At 40.8% G+C, this 16,772-nt stretch overlaps 1 protein-coding gene across 2 annotated transcripts in view; it reads left to right on the top strand.

The window, feature by feature from the left end:
- The window catches only part of LOC110536767 (sorting nexin-30), a 78,991-nt gene that overhangs the window by 52,594 nt on the left and 9,625 nt on the right, over nucleotides 1-16,772 (top strand). The gene's annotated exons all lie outside the window — the stretch shown is intronic.

The following is a 16,772-nucleotide window of genomic DNA, read 5'->3' as shown; positions in this document are numbered from 1 at the left end:
AATACGTCCTCTATATCGAGTCCATGAAGGTACAGTAGAATACGTCCTCTATATTGAGTCCATGAAGGTACAGTAGAATACGTCCTCTATATTGATTCCATGAAGGTACGGTAGAATACGTCCTCTATATCGAGTCCATGAAGGTACGGTAGAATACGTCCTCTATATTGAGTCCATGAAGGTACGGTAGAATACGTCCTCTATATCGAGTCCATGAAGGTACGGTAGAATACGTCCTCTATATTGAGTCCATGAAGGTACGGTAGAATACGTCCTCTATATTGAGTCCATGAAGGTACAGTAGAATACGTCCTCTATATTGAGTCCATGAAGGTACGGTAGAATACGTCCTCTATATTGAGTCCATGAAGGTACAGTAGAATACGTCCTCTATATTGAGTCCATGAAGGTACGGTAGAATACGTCCTCTATATCGAGTCCATGAAGGTACAGTAGAATACGTCCTCTATATTGAGTCCATGAAGGTACAGTAGAATACGTCCTCTATATTGAGTCCATGAAGGTACAGTAGAATACGTCCTCTATATCGAGTCCATGAAGGTACGGTAGAATACGTCCTCTATATCGAGTCCATGAAGGTACGGTAGAATACGTCCTCTATATTGAGTCCATGAAGGTACGGTAGAATACGTCCTCTATATCGAGTCCATGAAGGTACGGTAGAATACGTCCTCTATATTGATTCCATGAAGGTACAGTAGAATACGTCCTCTATATCGAGTCCATGAAGGTACAGTAGAATACGTCCTCTATATCGAGTCCATGAAGGTACGGTAGAATACGTCCTCTATATTGATTCCATGAAGGTACAGTAGAATACGTCCTCTATATTGAGTCCATGAAGGTACAGTAGAATACGTCCTCTATATTGAGTCCATGAAGGTACAGTAGAATACGTCCTCTATATTGATTCCATGAAGGTACAGTAGAATACGTCCTCTATATTGATTCCATGAAGGTACAGTAGAATACGTCCTCTATATTGAGTCCATGAAGGTACGGTAGAATACGTCCTCTATATTGAGTCCATGAAGGTACAGTAGAATACGTCCTCTATATCGAGTCCATGAAGGTACGGTAGAATACGTCCTCTATATTGAGTCCATGAAGGTACAGTAGAATACGTCCTCTATATCGAGTCCATGAAGGTACAGTAGAATACGTCCTCTATATTGAGTCCATGAAGGTACAGTAGAATACGTCCTCTATATCGAGTCCATGAAGGTACAGTAGAATACGTCCTCTATATTGAGTCCATGAAGGTACGGTAGAATACGTCCTCTATATCGAGTCCATGAAGGTACAGTAGAATACGTCCTCTATATCGAGTCCATGAAGGTACAGTAGAATAAGTCCTCTATATTGATTCCATGAAGGTACAGTAGAATACGTCCTCTATATTGAGTCCATGAAGGTACAGTAGAATACGTCCTCTATATCGAGTCCATGAAGGTACAGTAGAATACGTCCTCTATATCGAGTCCATGAAGGTACAGTAGAATACGTCCTCTATATTGATTCCATGAAGGTACGGTAGAATAAGTCCTCTATATTGAGTCCAAGAAGGTACAGTAGAATACGTCCTCTATATTGATTCCATGAAGGTACAGTAGAATACGTCCTCTATATTGAGTCCATGAAGGTACAGTAGAATACGTCCTCTATATCGAGTCCATGAAGGTACGGTAGAATACGTCCTCTATATCGAGTCCATGAAGGTACAGTAGAATACGTCCTCTATATCGAGTCCATGAAGGTACAGTAGAATACGTCCTCTATATTGAGTCCATGAAGGTACAGTAGAATACGTCCTCTATATTGAGTCCATGAAGGTACAGTAGAATACGTCCTCTATATTGAGTCCATGAAGGTACGGTAGAATACGTCCTCTATATTGATTCCATGAAGGTACGGTAGAATACGTCCTCTATATCGAGTCCATGAAGGTACAGTAGAATACGTCCTCTATATTGAGTCCATGAAGGTACAGTAGAATACGTCCTCTATATCGAGTCCATGAAGGTACGGTAGAATACGTCCTCTATATTGAGTCCATGAAGGTACGGTAGAATACGTCCTCTATATTGAGTCCATGAAGGTACGGTAGAATACGTCCTCTATATCGAGTCCATGAAGGTACGGTAGAATACGTCCTCTATATCGAGTCCATGAAGGTACAGTAGAATACGTCCTCTATATTGATTCCATGAAGGTACGGTAGAATACGTCCTCTATATCGAGTCCATGAAGGTACAGTAGAATACGTCCTCTATATCGAGTCCATGAAGGTACGGTAGAATACGTCCTCTATATCGAGTCCATGAAGGTACAGTAGAATACGTCCTCTATATCGAGTCCATGAAGGTACAGTAGAATACGTCCTCTATATCGAGTCCATGAAGGTACAGTAGAATACGTCCTCTATATCGAGTCCATGAAGGTACGGTAGAATACGTCCTCTATATCGAGTCCATGAAGGTACAGTAGAATACGTCCTCTATATTGAGTCCATGAAGGTACAGTAGAATACGTCCTCTATATTGAGTCCATGAAGGTACAGTAGAATACGTCCTCTATATTGAGTCCATGAAGGTACAGTAGAATACGTCCTCTATATTGATTCCATGAAGGTACAGTAGAATACGTCCTCTATATTGATTCCATGAAGGTACAGTAGAATACGTCCTCTATATTGAGTCCATGAAGGTACAGTAGAATACGTCCTCTATATCGAGTCCATGAAGGTACAGTAGAATACGTCCTCTATATTGATTCCATGAAGGTACAGTAGAATACGTCCTCTATATTGATTCCATGAAGGTACAGTAGAATACGTCCTCTATATTGATTCCATGAAGGTACGGTAGAATACGTCCTCTATATTGAGTCCATGAAGGTACAGTAGAATACGTCCTCTATATCGAGTCCATGAAGGTACAGTAGAATACGTCCTCTATATTGATTCCATGAAGGTACAGTAGAATACGTCCTCTATATCGAGTCCATGAAGGTACGGTAGAATACGTCCTCTATATTGAGTCCATGAAGGTACAGTAGAATACGTCCTCTATATCGAGTCCATGAAGGTACAGTAGAATACGTCCTCTATATCGAGTCCATGAAGGTACGGTAGAATACGTCCTCTATATCGAGTCCATGAAGGTACAGTAGAATACGTCCTCTATATTGATTCCATGAAGGTACAGTAGAATACGTCCTCTATATCGAGTCCATGAAGGTACGGTAGAATACGTCCTCTATATCGAGTCCATGAAGGTACGGTAGAATACGTCCTCTATATTGATTCCATGAAGGTACAGTAGAATACGTCCTCTATATCGAGTCCATGAAGGTACGGTAGAATACGTCCTCTATATTGAGTCCATGAAGGTACAGTAGAATACGTCCTCTATATTGAGTCCATGAAGGTACGGTAGAATACGTCCTCTATATCGAGTCCATGAAGGTACGGTAGAATACGTCCTCTATATCGAGTCCATGAAGGTACAGTAGAATACGTCCTCTATATCGAGTCCATGAAGGTACAGTAGAATACGTCCTCTATATCGAGTCCATGAAGGTACAGTAGAATACGTCCTCTATATTGATTCCATGAAGGTACGGTAGAATACGTCCTCTATATTGAGTCCATGAAGGTACAGTAGAATACGTCCTCTATATTGAGTCCATGAAGGTACGGTAGAATACGTCCTCTATATCGAGTCCATGAAGGTACGGTAGAATACGTCCTCTATATTGAGTCCATGAAGGTACGGTAGAATACGTCCTCTATATCGAGTCCATGAAGGTACAGTAGAATACGTCCTCTATATTGAGTCCATGAAGGTACGGTAGAATACGTCCTCTATATCGAGTCCATGAAGGTACGGTAGAATACGTCCTCTATATTGATTCCATGAAGGTACAGTAGAATACGTCCTCTATATTGAGTCCATGAAGGTACGGTAGAATACGTCCTCTATATCGAGTCCATGAAGGTACAGTAGAATACGTCCTCTATATTGATTCCATGAAGGTACAGTAGAATACGTCCTCTATATTGATTCCATGAAGGTACGGTAGAATACGTCCTCTATATTGAGTCCATGAAGGTACGGTAGAATACGTCCTCTATATCGAGTCCATGAAGGTACAGTAGAATACGTCCTCTATATTGAGTCCATGAAGGTACAGTAGAATACGTCCTCTATATTGAGTCCATGAAGGTACAGTAGAATACGTCCTCTATATTGATTCCATGAAGGTACAGTAGAATACGTCCTCTATATTGAGTCCATGAAGGTACAGTAGAATACGTCCTCTATATTGAGTCCATGAAGGTACAGTAGAATACGTCCTCTATATTGAGTCCATGAAGGTACAGTAGAATACGTCCTCTATATTGAGTCCATGAAGGTACAGTAGAATACGTCCTCTATATTGAGTCCATGAAGGTACAGTAGAATACGTCCTCTATATTGAGTCCATGAAGGTACAGTAGAATACGTCCTCTATATTGAGTCCATGAAGGTACAGTAGAATACGTCCTCTATATTGATTCCATGAAGGTACAGTAGAATACGTCCTCTATATTGAGTCCATGAAGGTACAGTAGAATACGTCCTCTATATTGATTCCATGAAGGTACAGTAGAATACGTCCTCTATATTGAGTCCATGAAGGTACAGTAGAATACGTCCTCTATATCGAGTCCATGAAGGTACAGTAGAATACGTCCTCTATATCGAGTCCATGAAGGTACGGTAGAATACGTCCTCTATATCGAGTCCATGAAGGTACGGTAGAATACGTCCTCTATATCGAGTCCATGAAGGTACGGTAGAATACGTCCTCTATATTGAGTCCATGAAGGTACAGTAGAATACGTCCTCTATATCGAGTCCATGAAGGTACAGTAGAATACGTCCTCTATATTGAGTCCATGAAGGTACAGTAGAATACGTCCTCTATATCGAGTCCATGAAGGTACGGTAGAATACGTCCTCTATATTGAGTCCATGAAGGTACAGTAGAATACGTCCTCTATATCGAGTCCATGAAGGTACAGTAGAATACGTCCTCTATATTGAGTCCATGAAGGTACAGTAGAATACGTCCTCTATATCGAGTCCATGAAGGTACAGTAGAATACGTCCTCTATATCGAGTCCATGAAGGTACGGTAGAATACGTCCTCTATATCGAGTCCATGAAGGTACGGTAGAATACGTCCTCTATATTGAGTCCATGAAGGTACAGTAGAATACGTCCTCTATATCGAGTCCATGAAGGTACGGTAGAATACGTCCTCTATATTGATTCCATGAAGGTACGGTAGAATACGTCCTCTATATCGAGTCCATGAAGGTACGGTAGAATACGTCCTCTATATCGAGTCCATGAAGGTACGGTAGAATACGTCCTCTATATTGAGTCCATGAAGGTACAGTAGAATACGTCCTCTATATTGATTCCATGAAGGTACAGTAGAATACGTCCTCTATATTGAGTCCATGAAGGTACAGTAGAATACGTCCTCTATATTGAGTCCATGAAGGTACAGTAGAATACGTCCTCTATATTGATTCCATGAAGGTACAGTAGAATACGTCCTCTATATTGATTCCATGAAGGTACAGTAGAATACGTCCTCTATATTGATTCCATGAAGGTACAGTAGAATACGTCCTCTATATTGAGTCCATGAAGGTACGGTAGAATACGTCCTCTATATTGAGTCCATGAAGGTACAGTAGAATACGTCCTCTATATTGATTCCATGAAGGTACAGTAGAATACGTCCTCTATATTGATTCCATGAAGGTACAGTAGAATACGTCCTCTATATTGATTCCATGAAGGTACAGTAGAATACGTCCTCTATATCGAGTCCATGAAGGTACAGTAGAATACGTCCTCTATATTGATTCCATGAAGGTACGGTAGAATACGTCCTCTATATTGAGTCCATGAAGGTACGGTAGAATACGTCCTCTATATTGATTCCATGAAGGTACGGTAGAATACGTCCTCTATATCGAGTCCATGAAGGTACGGTAGAATACGTCCTCTATATCGAGTCCATGAAGGTACAGTAGAATACGTCCTCTATATCGAGTCCATGAAGGTACAGTAGAATACGTCCTCTATATTGATTCCATGAAGGTACAGTAGAATACGTCCTCTATATTGAGTCCATGAAGGTACAGTAGAATACGTCCTCTATATTGATTCCATGAAGGTACGGTAGAATACGTCCTCTATATCGAGTCCATGAAGGTACGGTAGAATACGTCCTCTATATTGATTCCATGAAGGTACAGTAGAATACGTCCTCTATATCGAGTCCATGAAGGTACGGTAGAATACGTCCTCTATATTGAGTCCATGAAGGTACAGTAGAATACGTCCTCTATATTGAGTCCATGAAGGTACGGTAGAATACGTCCTCTATATCGAGTCCATGAAGGTACAGTAGAATACGTCCTCTATATCGAGTCCATGAAGGTACAGTAGAATACGTCCTCTATATCGAGTCCATGAAGGTACAGTAGAATACGTCCTCTATATCGAGTCCATGAAGGTACAGTAGAATACGTCCTCTATATTGATTCCATGAAGGTACGGTAGAATACGTCCTCTATATTGAGTCCATGAAGGTACAGTAGAATACGTCCTCTATATTGAGTCCATGAAGGTACGGTAGAATACGTCCTCTATATCGAGTCCATGAAGGTACAGTAGAATACGTCCTCTATATTGAGTCCATGAAGGTACGGTAGAATACGTCCTCTATATCGAGTCCATGAAGGTACAGTAGAATACGTCCTCTATATTGAGTCCATGAAGGTACGGTAGAATACGTCCTCTATATCGAGTCCATGAAGGTACGGTAGAATACGTCCTCTATATTGATTCCATGAAGGTACAGTAGAATACGTCCTCTATATTGAGTCCATGAAGGTACGGTAGAATACGTCCTCTATATCGAGTCCATGAAGGTACAGTAGAATACGTCCTCTATATTGATTCCATGAAGGTACAGTAGAATACGTCCTCTATATTGATTCCATGAAGGTACGGTAGAATACGTCCTCTATATTGAGTCCATGAAGGTACAGTAGAATACGTCCTCTATATCGAGTCCATGAAGGTACAGTAGAATACGTCCTCTATATTGAGTCCATGAAGGTACAGTAGAATACGTCCTCTATATTGAGTCCATGAAGGTACAGTAGAATACGTCCTCTATATTGATTCCATGAAGGTACAGTAGAATACGTCCTCTATATTGAGTCCATGAAGGTACAGTAGAATACGTCCTCTATATTGAGTCCATGAAGGTACAGTAGAATACGTCCTCTATATTGAGTCCATGAAGGTACAGTAGAATACGTCCTCTATATTGAGTCCATGAAGGTACAGTAGAATACGTCCTCTATATTGAGTCCATGAAGGTACAGTAGAATACGTCCTCTATATTGAGTCCATGAAGGTACAGTAGAATACGTCCTCTATATTGAGTCCATGAAGGTACAGTAGAATACGTCCTCTATATTGAGTCCATGAAGGTACAGTAGAATACGTCCTCTATATTGATTCCATGAAGGTACAGTAGAATACGTCCTCTATATTGAGTCCATGAAGGTACAGTAGAATACGTCCTCTATATTGATTCCATGAAGGTACAGTAGAATACGTCCTCTATATCGAGTCCATGAAGGTACAGTAGAATACGTCCTCTATATCGAGTCCATGAAGGTACAGTAGAATACGTCCTCTATATCGAGTCCATGAAGGTACGGTAGAATACGTCCTCTATATCGAGTCCATGAAGGTACGGTAGAATACGTCCTCTATATCGAGTCCATGAAGGTACGGTAGAATACGTCCTCTATATCGAGTCCATGAAGGTACAGTAGAATACGTCCTCTATATTGAGTCCATGAAGGTACAGTAGAATACGTCCTCTATATCGAGTCCATGAAGGTACGGTAGAATACGTCCTCTATATTGAGTCCATGAAGGTACAGTAGAATACGTCCTCTATATCGAGTCCATGAAGGTACAGTAGAATACGTCCTCTATATTGAGTCCATGAAGGTACAGTAGAATACGTCCTCTATATCGAGTCCATGAAGGTACAGTAGAATACGTCCTCTATATCGAGTCCATGAAGGTACGGTAGAATACGTCCTCTATATCGAGTCCATGAAGGTACGGTAGAATACGTCCTCTATATTGAGTCCATGAAGGTACAGTAGAATACGTCCTCTATATCGAGTCCATGAAGGTACGGTAGAATACGTCCTCTATATTGATTCCATGAAGGTACGGTAGAATACGTCCTCTATATCGAGTCCATGAAGGTACGGTAGAATACGTCCTCTATATCGAGTCCATGAAGGTACAGTAGAATACGTCCTCTATATTGAGTCCATGAAGGTACAGTAGAATACGTCCTCTATATTGATTCCATGAAGGTACAGTAGAATACGTCCTCTATATTGAGTCCATGAAGGTACAGTAGAATACGTCCTCTATATTGAGTCCATGAAGGTACAGTAGAATACGTCCTCTATATTGATTCCATGAAGGTACAGTAGAATACGTCCTCTATATTGATTCCATGAAGGTACAGTAGAATACGTCCTCTATATTGATTCCATGAAGGTACAGTAGAATACGTCCTCTATATTGAGTCCATGAAGGTACGGTAGAATACGTCCTCTATATTGAGTCCATGAAGGTACAGTAGAATACGTCCTCTATATTGATTCCATGAAGGTACAGTAGAATACGTCCTCTATATTGATTCCATGAAGGTACAGTAGAATACGTCCTCTATATTGATTCCATGAAGGTACAGTAGAATACGTCCTCTATATCGAGTCCATGAAGGTACAGTAGAATACGTCCTCTATATTGATTCCATGAAGGTACGGTAGAATACGTCCTCTATATTGAGTCCATGAAGGTACAGTAGAATACGTCCTCTATATTGATTCCATGAAGGTACGGTAGAATACGTCCTCTATATCGAGTCCATGAAGGTACGGTAGAATACGTCCTCTATATCGAGTCCATGAAGGTACAGTAGAATACGTCCTCTATATCGAGTCCATGAAGGTACAGTAGAATACGTCCTCTATATTGATTCCATGAAGGTACAGTAGAATACGTCCTCTATATTGAGTCCATGAAGGTACAGTAGAATACGTCCTCTATATTGATTCCATGAAGGTACGGTAGAATACGTCCTCTATATCGAGTCCATGAAGGTACGGTAGAATACGTCCTCTATATCGAGTCCATGAAGGTACAGTAGAATACGTCCTCTATATTGAGTCCATGAAGGTACAGTAGAATACGTCCTCTATATTGATTCCATGAAGGTACAGTAGAATACGTCCTCTATATTGAGTCCATGAAGGTACAGTAGAATACGTCCTCTATATTGAGTCCATGAAGGTACAGTAGAATACGTCCTCTATATCGAGTCCATGAAGGTACAGTAGAATACGTCCTCTATATCGAGTCCATGAAGGTACAGTAGAATACGTCCTCTATATTGAGTCCATGAAGGTACAGTAGAATACGTCCTCTATATCGAGTCCATGAAGGTACAGTAGAATACGTCCTCTATATCGAGTCCATGAAGGTACAGTAGAATACGTCCTCTATATTGAGTCCATGAAGGTACAGTAGAATACGTCCTCTATATTGATTCCATGAAGGTACAGTAGAATACGTCCTCTATATTGATTCCATGAAGGTACGGTAGAATACGTCCTCTATATCGAGTCCATGAAGGTACGGTAGAATACGTCCTCTATATCGAGTCCATGAAGGTACAGTAGAATACGTCCTCTATATTGAGTCCATGAAGGTACAGTAGAATACGTCCTCTATATTGATTCCATGAAGGTACAGTAGAATACGTCCTCTATATTGAGTCCATGAAGGTACAGTAGAATACGTCCTCTATATTGAGTCCATGAAGGTACAGTAGAATACGTCCTCTATATCGAGTCCATGAAGGTACGGTAGAATACGTCCTCTATATCGAGTCCATGAAGGTACAGTAGAATACGTCCTCTATATCGAGTCCATGAAGGTACAGTAGAATACGTCCTCTATATCGAGTCCATGAAGGTACAGTAGAATACGTCCTCTATATCGAGTCCATGAAGGTACAGTAGAATACGTCCTCTATATTGAGTCCATGAAGGTACGGTAGAATACGTCCTCTATATCGAGTCCATGAAGGTACAGTAGAATACGTCCTCTATATTGAGTCCATGAAGGTACAGTAGAATACGTCCTCTATATCGAGTCCATGAAGGTACAGTAGAATACGTCCTCTATATTGATTCCATGAAGGTACAGTAGAATACGTCCTCTATATCGAGTCCATGAAGGTACAGTAGAATACGTCCTCTATATTGATTCCATGAAGGTACGGTAGAATACGTCCTCTATATTGAGTCCATGAAGGTACAGTAGAATACGTCCTCTATATTGAGTCCATGAAGGTACGGTAGAATACGTCCTCTATATCGAGTCCATGAAGGTACAGTAGAATACGTCCTCTATATCGAGTCCATGAAGGTACAGTAGAATACGTCCTCTATATCGAGTCCATGAAGGTACAGTAGAATACGTCCTCTATATTGAGTCCATGAAGGTACAGTAGAATACGTCCTCTATATCGAGTCCATGAAGGTACAGTAGAATACGTCCTCTATATCGAGTCCATGAAGGTACAGTAGAATACGTCCTCTATATCGAGTCCATGAAGGTACAGTAGAATGATTCCAGTAGAATACACTCCCCTAGTACTTTGTTTTGTGATATAACTTTTAACGCAAAATATTCCGATATCCTTCACTGACCAAACTGCATTTTTTTTAAACTACTCTTTTTACTGAGTGGAGAATCATGATTCTGAGTGACTTGGTTATTCATTTGACCTGCTGGCTGCATTGAATTCTACAGCAGGATCTACTGCAATAGTGAAGGTGTAAACTTGCCAGTAGAAAATCTTACCAGTATATTTGACCTCTCAGCTTCCCTATCAAATCTAAAAATCTCAAATAGAAAACCGAAGAAAATTAACAACAATGACAAATGGTTTGATGAAGAATGCAAAAATCTAAGAAAGAAATTGAGAAACCTGTCCAACCAATGGTGAATCACTAAAACAATACAGAAATACACTACGGAAAAAGAAGGAACAGCACGTCAGAAATCAGCTCAATGTAATTGAAGAATCCATAGACTCTAACCACTTCTGGGAAAATTGGAAAACACTAAACAAACAACAACACGAAGAGTTATATATCCAAAATGGAGATGTGTGGGTAAACCACTTCTCCAATCTTTTTGGCTCTATAACAAAAAATAAAGAGCAAAAACATATACATGATCAAATACAGATCTTAGAATCAACTATTAAAGACGACCAGAACCCACTGGATTCTCCAATTACCTTGAATGAGTTACAGGACAAAATAAAAACCCTCCAACCCAAAAAAGGCCTGTGGTGTTGATGGTATCCTCAATGAAATGATCAAATATACAGACAACAAATTCCAATTGGCTATACTAAAACTCTTTAACATCATCCTTAGCTCTGGCATCTTCCCCAATATTTGGAACCAAGAACTGATCACCCCAATCCACAAAAGTGGAGACAAATTTTGACCCCAATAACTACCATGGAATATGCATCAACAGTAACCTTGGGGAAATCCTCTGCATTATCATTAACATTAACAGCAGACTCGTACATTTCCTTAATGAAAACAATGTACTGAGCAAATGTCAAATTGGCTTTTTACCAAATTACCGTACAACAGACCACGTATTCACCTTGCACACCCTAATTGACAACCAAACAAACCAAAACAAAGGCAAAGTCTTCTCATGCTTTGTTGATTTCAAAAAAGCCTTTGACTCAATTTGGCATGAGGGTCTGCTATACAAACTGATGGAAAGTGGTGTTGGGGGTAAACATACGACATTATACAATCCATGTACACCATCAACAAGTGTGCGGTTAAAATTGGCAAAAAACACACAATTTCTTTACACAGGGTCATGGGGTGAGACAGGGATGCAGCTTAAGCCCCACCCTCTTCAACATATATATCAACGAATTGGCGCGGGCACTAGAAAAGTCTGCAGCACCCGGCCTCCCCCTACTAGAATCCGAAGTCAAATGTCTACTGTTTGCTGTTGATCTGGTGCTTCTGTCACCAACCAAGGAGGGCCTACAGCAGCACCTAGATCTTCTGCACAGATTCTGTCAGACCTGGGCCCTGACAGTAAATCTCAGTAAGACCAAAATAATGGTGTTCCAAAAAAGGTCCAGTCGCCAGGACCACAAATACAAATTCCATCTAGACACTGTTGCCCTAGAGCACACAAAAAAACTATACATACCTCGGCCTAAACATCAGCGCCACAGGTAACTTCCACAAAGCTGTGAACGATCTGAAAGACAAGGCAAGAAGTGCATTCTATGCCATCAAAAGAAACATAAATTTCAACATACCAATTAGGATCTGGCTAAAAATACTTGAATCAGTCATAGAGCCCATTGCCCTTTATGGTTATGAGGTCTGAGCGCCGCTCACCAACCAAGAATTCACAAAATGGGACAAACACCAAATTGAGACTCTGCATGCAGAATTCTGCAAAAATATCCTCCGTGTACAACGTAGAACACCAAATAATGCATGCAGAGCAGAATTTGGCCGATACCAACTAATTATCAAAATCCAGAAAAGAGCCGTTAAATTCTACAACCACCTAAAAGGAAGCGATTCCCAAACCTTCCATAACAAAGCCATCACCTACAGAGAGATGAACCTGGAGAAGAGTCTGGTCCTGGGGCTCTGTTCACAAACACAAACACACCCCACAGAGCCCCAGGACAACAGCACAATTAGGCCTAACCAAATCATGAGAAAACAAAAAGATAATTACTTGACACATTGGAAAAAATTAACAAAAAACTAGAATGCTATTTGGCCTTAAACAGAGAGATGACACAGTGGCAGAATACCTGACCACTGTGACTGACCCAAACTTAAGGAAAGCTTTGACTATGTACAGACTCAGTGAGCATAGCCTTGCTATTGAGAAAGGCCGCCGTAGGCAGACATGGCTCTCAAGAGAACACAGGCTATGTGCTCACTGCCCACAAAATGAGGTGGAAACTGAGCTGCACTTCCTAACCTCCTGCCCAATGTATGACCATATTAGAGACACATATTTCCCTCCGATTACAGAGATCCACAAAGAATTCGAAAACAAATCCAATTTTGATAAACTTCCATATCTCCTGGGTGAAATTCCACAGTTTGCCATCACAGCAGCAAGATTTGTAACCTGTTGCCACAAGAAAAGGGCAACCAGTGAAGAACACACACCATTGTAAATACAACCCATATTGTAAATATAACCCATATTGTAAATACAACCTATATCTATGTTTATTTATTTTCCCTTTAAACATTTGTACATCGTTGTTGCATTGTTACAACACTGTATATGCAAAAAATCTAAATATATATATAAATATATATATAATATGACATTTGTAATGTCTTTATTATTTAGAAACTTCTGTATGTGTAATGTTTACTGTTAATTTTCATTGTTTATTTCACTTTTGTATATTATCTACCTCACTTGCTTTGGCAATGTTAACATGTTTCCCATGCCAATAAAGCCCCTTGAATTGAATTGAGTTAATACGCTCTCTTCTGGCTCAGCGGCGCCGGAGACTCAGTCTCCTCCTATCACAGCCATTAAATACTGTAACTGTTTTAAAGTCACCATTGACCTCATGGGGCGGCAGGTAGCCTAGTGGTTCGAGCGTTGGTTTCAAGATCGAATCCCAGAGCTGACAAGGTAAAAATGAGTCGTTCTGCCCCTGAACAAGGCAGTTAACTCACTGTTCCTAGGCCGTCATTGAAAAAACTGACTTGCCTAGTTAAATAAAGGTAAAATGAATAAAAAAATGGTAAAGCGGTTTCTTTCCTCTCCGACAACTGAAGGCCTGTATCTTTGTAGTGACTGGGTGTGTTGATACACCATCTAAAGTGTCATTAATAACTTCACCATTCTCAAAGGGATGTTCAATATCTGCTTTTAAAATAAAATAAATGTTTTGCTTTTACCCATCCACCAATAGGTGCCCTTCTTTGGGAGACATTGAAAATTGAAGGAAAAACCTCCCTGGTCTTTGTGGTTGAATTTGTGGTTGAAATTCACTGCTTGACTTTATGGACTTTACAGATTATTGTGTGTGTTGGGTACAGAGTTGAGGTAGTCATTCAAAAGTAACGCTAAACATGTGATTTTGTTAAGCACATTTTTACTCTGGAATGTATTCTGCCACAACAAGGAGGTTAAATACTTATTAAGAGACATTTCAGCTTTTCATTTTTTATTTAATTCGTCAAAATGGTGAAAACCATAATTCCACTTTGACATTATTACTGTACTGTATGTAGGCCAGTTATAATGTTGGCCAGTAATCATTTGCATTTGAATCCATTTTAAAATGCTGTAACACAACAACATGTGGAAACAGCCAAAGGGGTGAGAATACTTCCTGAAGGCACATATTTCAGTCAGATGGCTTTTCAGCCTGGAAAAGTCTGGTTTACTCTCTCTCTCTCTTCTCTCTCACACTCTCTCTCTGTCTCTCTCTCTTCTCTCTCTCTCTCTATTTCCCTCTCTTTCCCCCTCTCTCTCTACTTCTCTCTCTCTCTCTATCCATCTCTCTCTCTCTCTCTCTCTCTCTCTCTCTCTCTCTCTCTCTCTCAAGTCCTCCCAGACTGCTGAGGAAAGCAATACTTTCACCACATCAGGATGTGTCGCTTCCTCTTTCCCTAGAATTACTTTTGCTGACCAGTCATGTTTGTGTTGAGACAGAATGAGAGCTGCCTTGGGGTTTAGGGTTTCTTCAGGCACTACAATTTGGTGTTTATCTCTGATTTTCACTTCCACCCATTCTAACCCTAACTTATCATTGTTTAAGTTTAGATATATCAAACAAAATATATACCAGTGCCGTGCGAAAGTATTCAGACCCCTTGGATTTCTTATTGTTTTATTGTGCTACAAAGTGGGATTAAAATGTATATAATTGTCAGTTTTTGTTAACAGTATACACAAAATACTCTCAAAGTGGAAGAAAAAATTCGTAATTTTTTTCCAATTTAAAGATTCATAAAAAATGTAATAACTCAAATATAATCATTGCATAAGCATTTAGCACCTTTGTTTAGGCCTAAATTAGTTCAGGAGTAAAATGTGACTTAACAAATCACATAAATTATAAAAATCAATAAAATATATCAGTAGCGAGACTATATACAGGGTATTACGGTACAGAGTCAATGTGGAGGCTATGTACAGGGGGGTACCGGTACAGAGTCAATGTGGAGGCTATATACAGGGTGTTACGGTACAGAGTCAATGTGGAGGCTATATACAGGGTGTTACGGTACAGAGTCAATGTGGAGGCTATATACAGGGGGGTACCAGTACAGAGTCAATGTGGAGGCTATATACAGGGTGTTACGGTACAGAGTCAATGTGGAGGCTATGTACAGGGGGGTACCGGTACAGAGTCAATGTGGAGGCTATATACAGGGTGTTACGGTACAGAGTCAATGTGGAGGCTATGTACAGGGGGGTACCGGTACAGAGTCAATGTGGAGGCTATATACAGGGTGTTACGGTACAGAGTCAATGTGGAGGCTATGTACAGGGGGGTACCGGTACAGAGTCAATGTGGAGGCTATATACAGGGTGTTACGGTACAGAGTCAATGTGGAGGCTATATACAGGGTGTTACGGTACAGAGTCAATGTGGAGGCTATATACATGGGGGTACCGGTACAGAGTCAATGTGGAGGCTATATACAGGGTGTTAATGTGGTAATCAATGTAATCAGGTAATCAATGTGGAGGCTATATACAGGGGGTACCGGTACAGAGTCAATGTGGAGGCTGTAAACAGGGGGTACCGGTACAGAGTCAATGTGGAGGCTATATACATGGGGGTACCGGTACAGAGTCAATGTGGAGGCTATATACAGGGGGTACCGGTACACTGACTCTGTACCGGTACAGAGTCAATGTGGAGGCTATATACAGGGGGTACCGGTACAGAGTCAATGTGGAGGCTATATACAGGGGGTACCGGTACAGTGTCAATGTGGAGGCTATATACAGGGGGTACCGATACAGGGTCAATGTGGAGGCTATATACATGGGGGTACCGGTACACTGACTCTGTACCGGTACAGAGTCAATGTGGAGGCTATATACAGGGGGTACCGGTACAGAGTCAATGTGGAGGCTATATACAGGGGGTACCGGTACAGGGTCAATGTGGAGGCTATATACAGGGGGTACCGGTACAGAGTCAGTGTGGAGGCTATATACAGGGTGTTAGGGTACAGAGTCAATGTGGAGGCTATATACAGACTAGATAATTATGAAGACTAGATTGCAATGATGAGCATAATGAATGGCTCCAGTGCTTTAGTAGTGTCAGTCTAAGTGAGATCTGATGCAGAGGGTGTATGAACCACAACCATTCTGGACTGCCTTGTGGCTGTAGCAGTCTGGCCTCTCTCTGCAGCAGGCTGCTAACATCTCTGGCGTGTTAACATCTCTGACGTGCTAACATCTCTGACGTGCTAACATCTCTGACGTGCTAAC

Source organism: Oncorhynchus mykiss, chromosome 12 (genome assembly GCF_057628025.1).
Source record: "Oncorhynchus mykiss isolate SJ-2025 chromosome 12, ASM5762802v1, whole genome shotgun sequence".
NCBI classification, from domain to species: Eukaryota; Metazoa; Chordata; class Actinopteri; order Salmoniformes; family Salmonidae; genus Oncorhynchus; species Oncorhynchus mykiss.
This window is presented reverse-complemented; position numbering and strand designations above follow the sequence as displayed.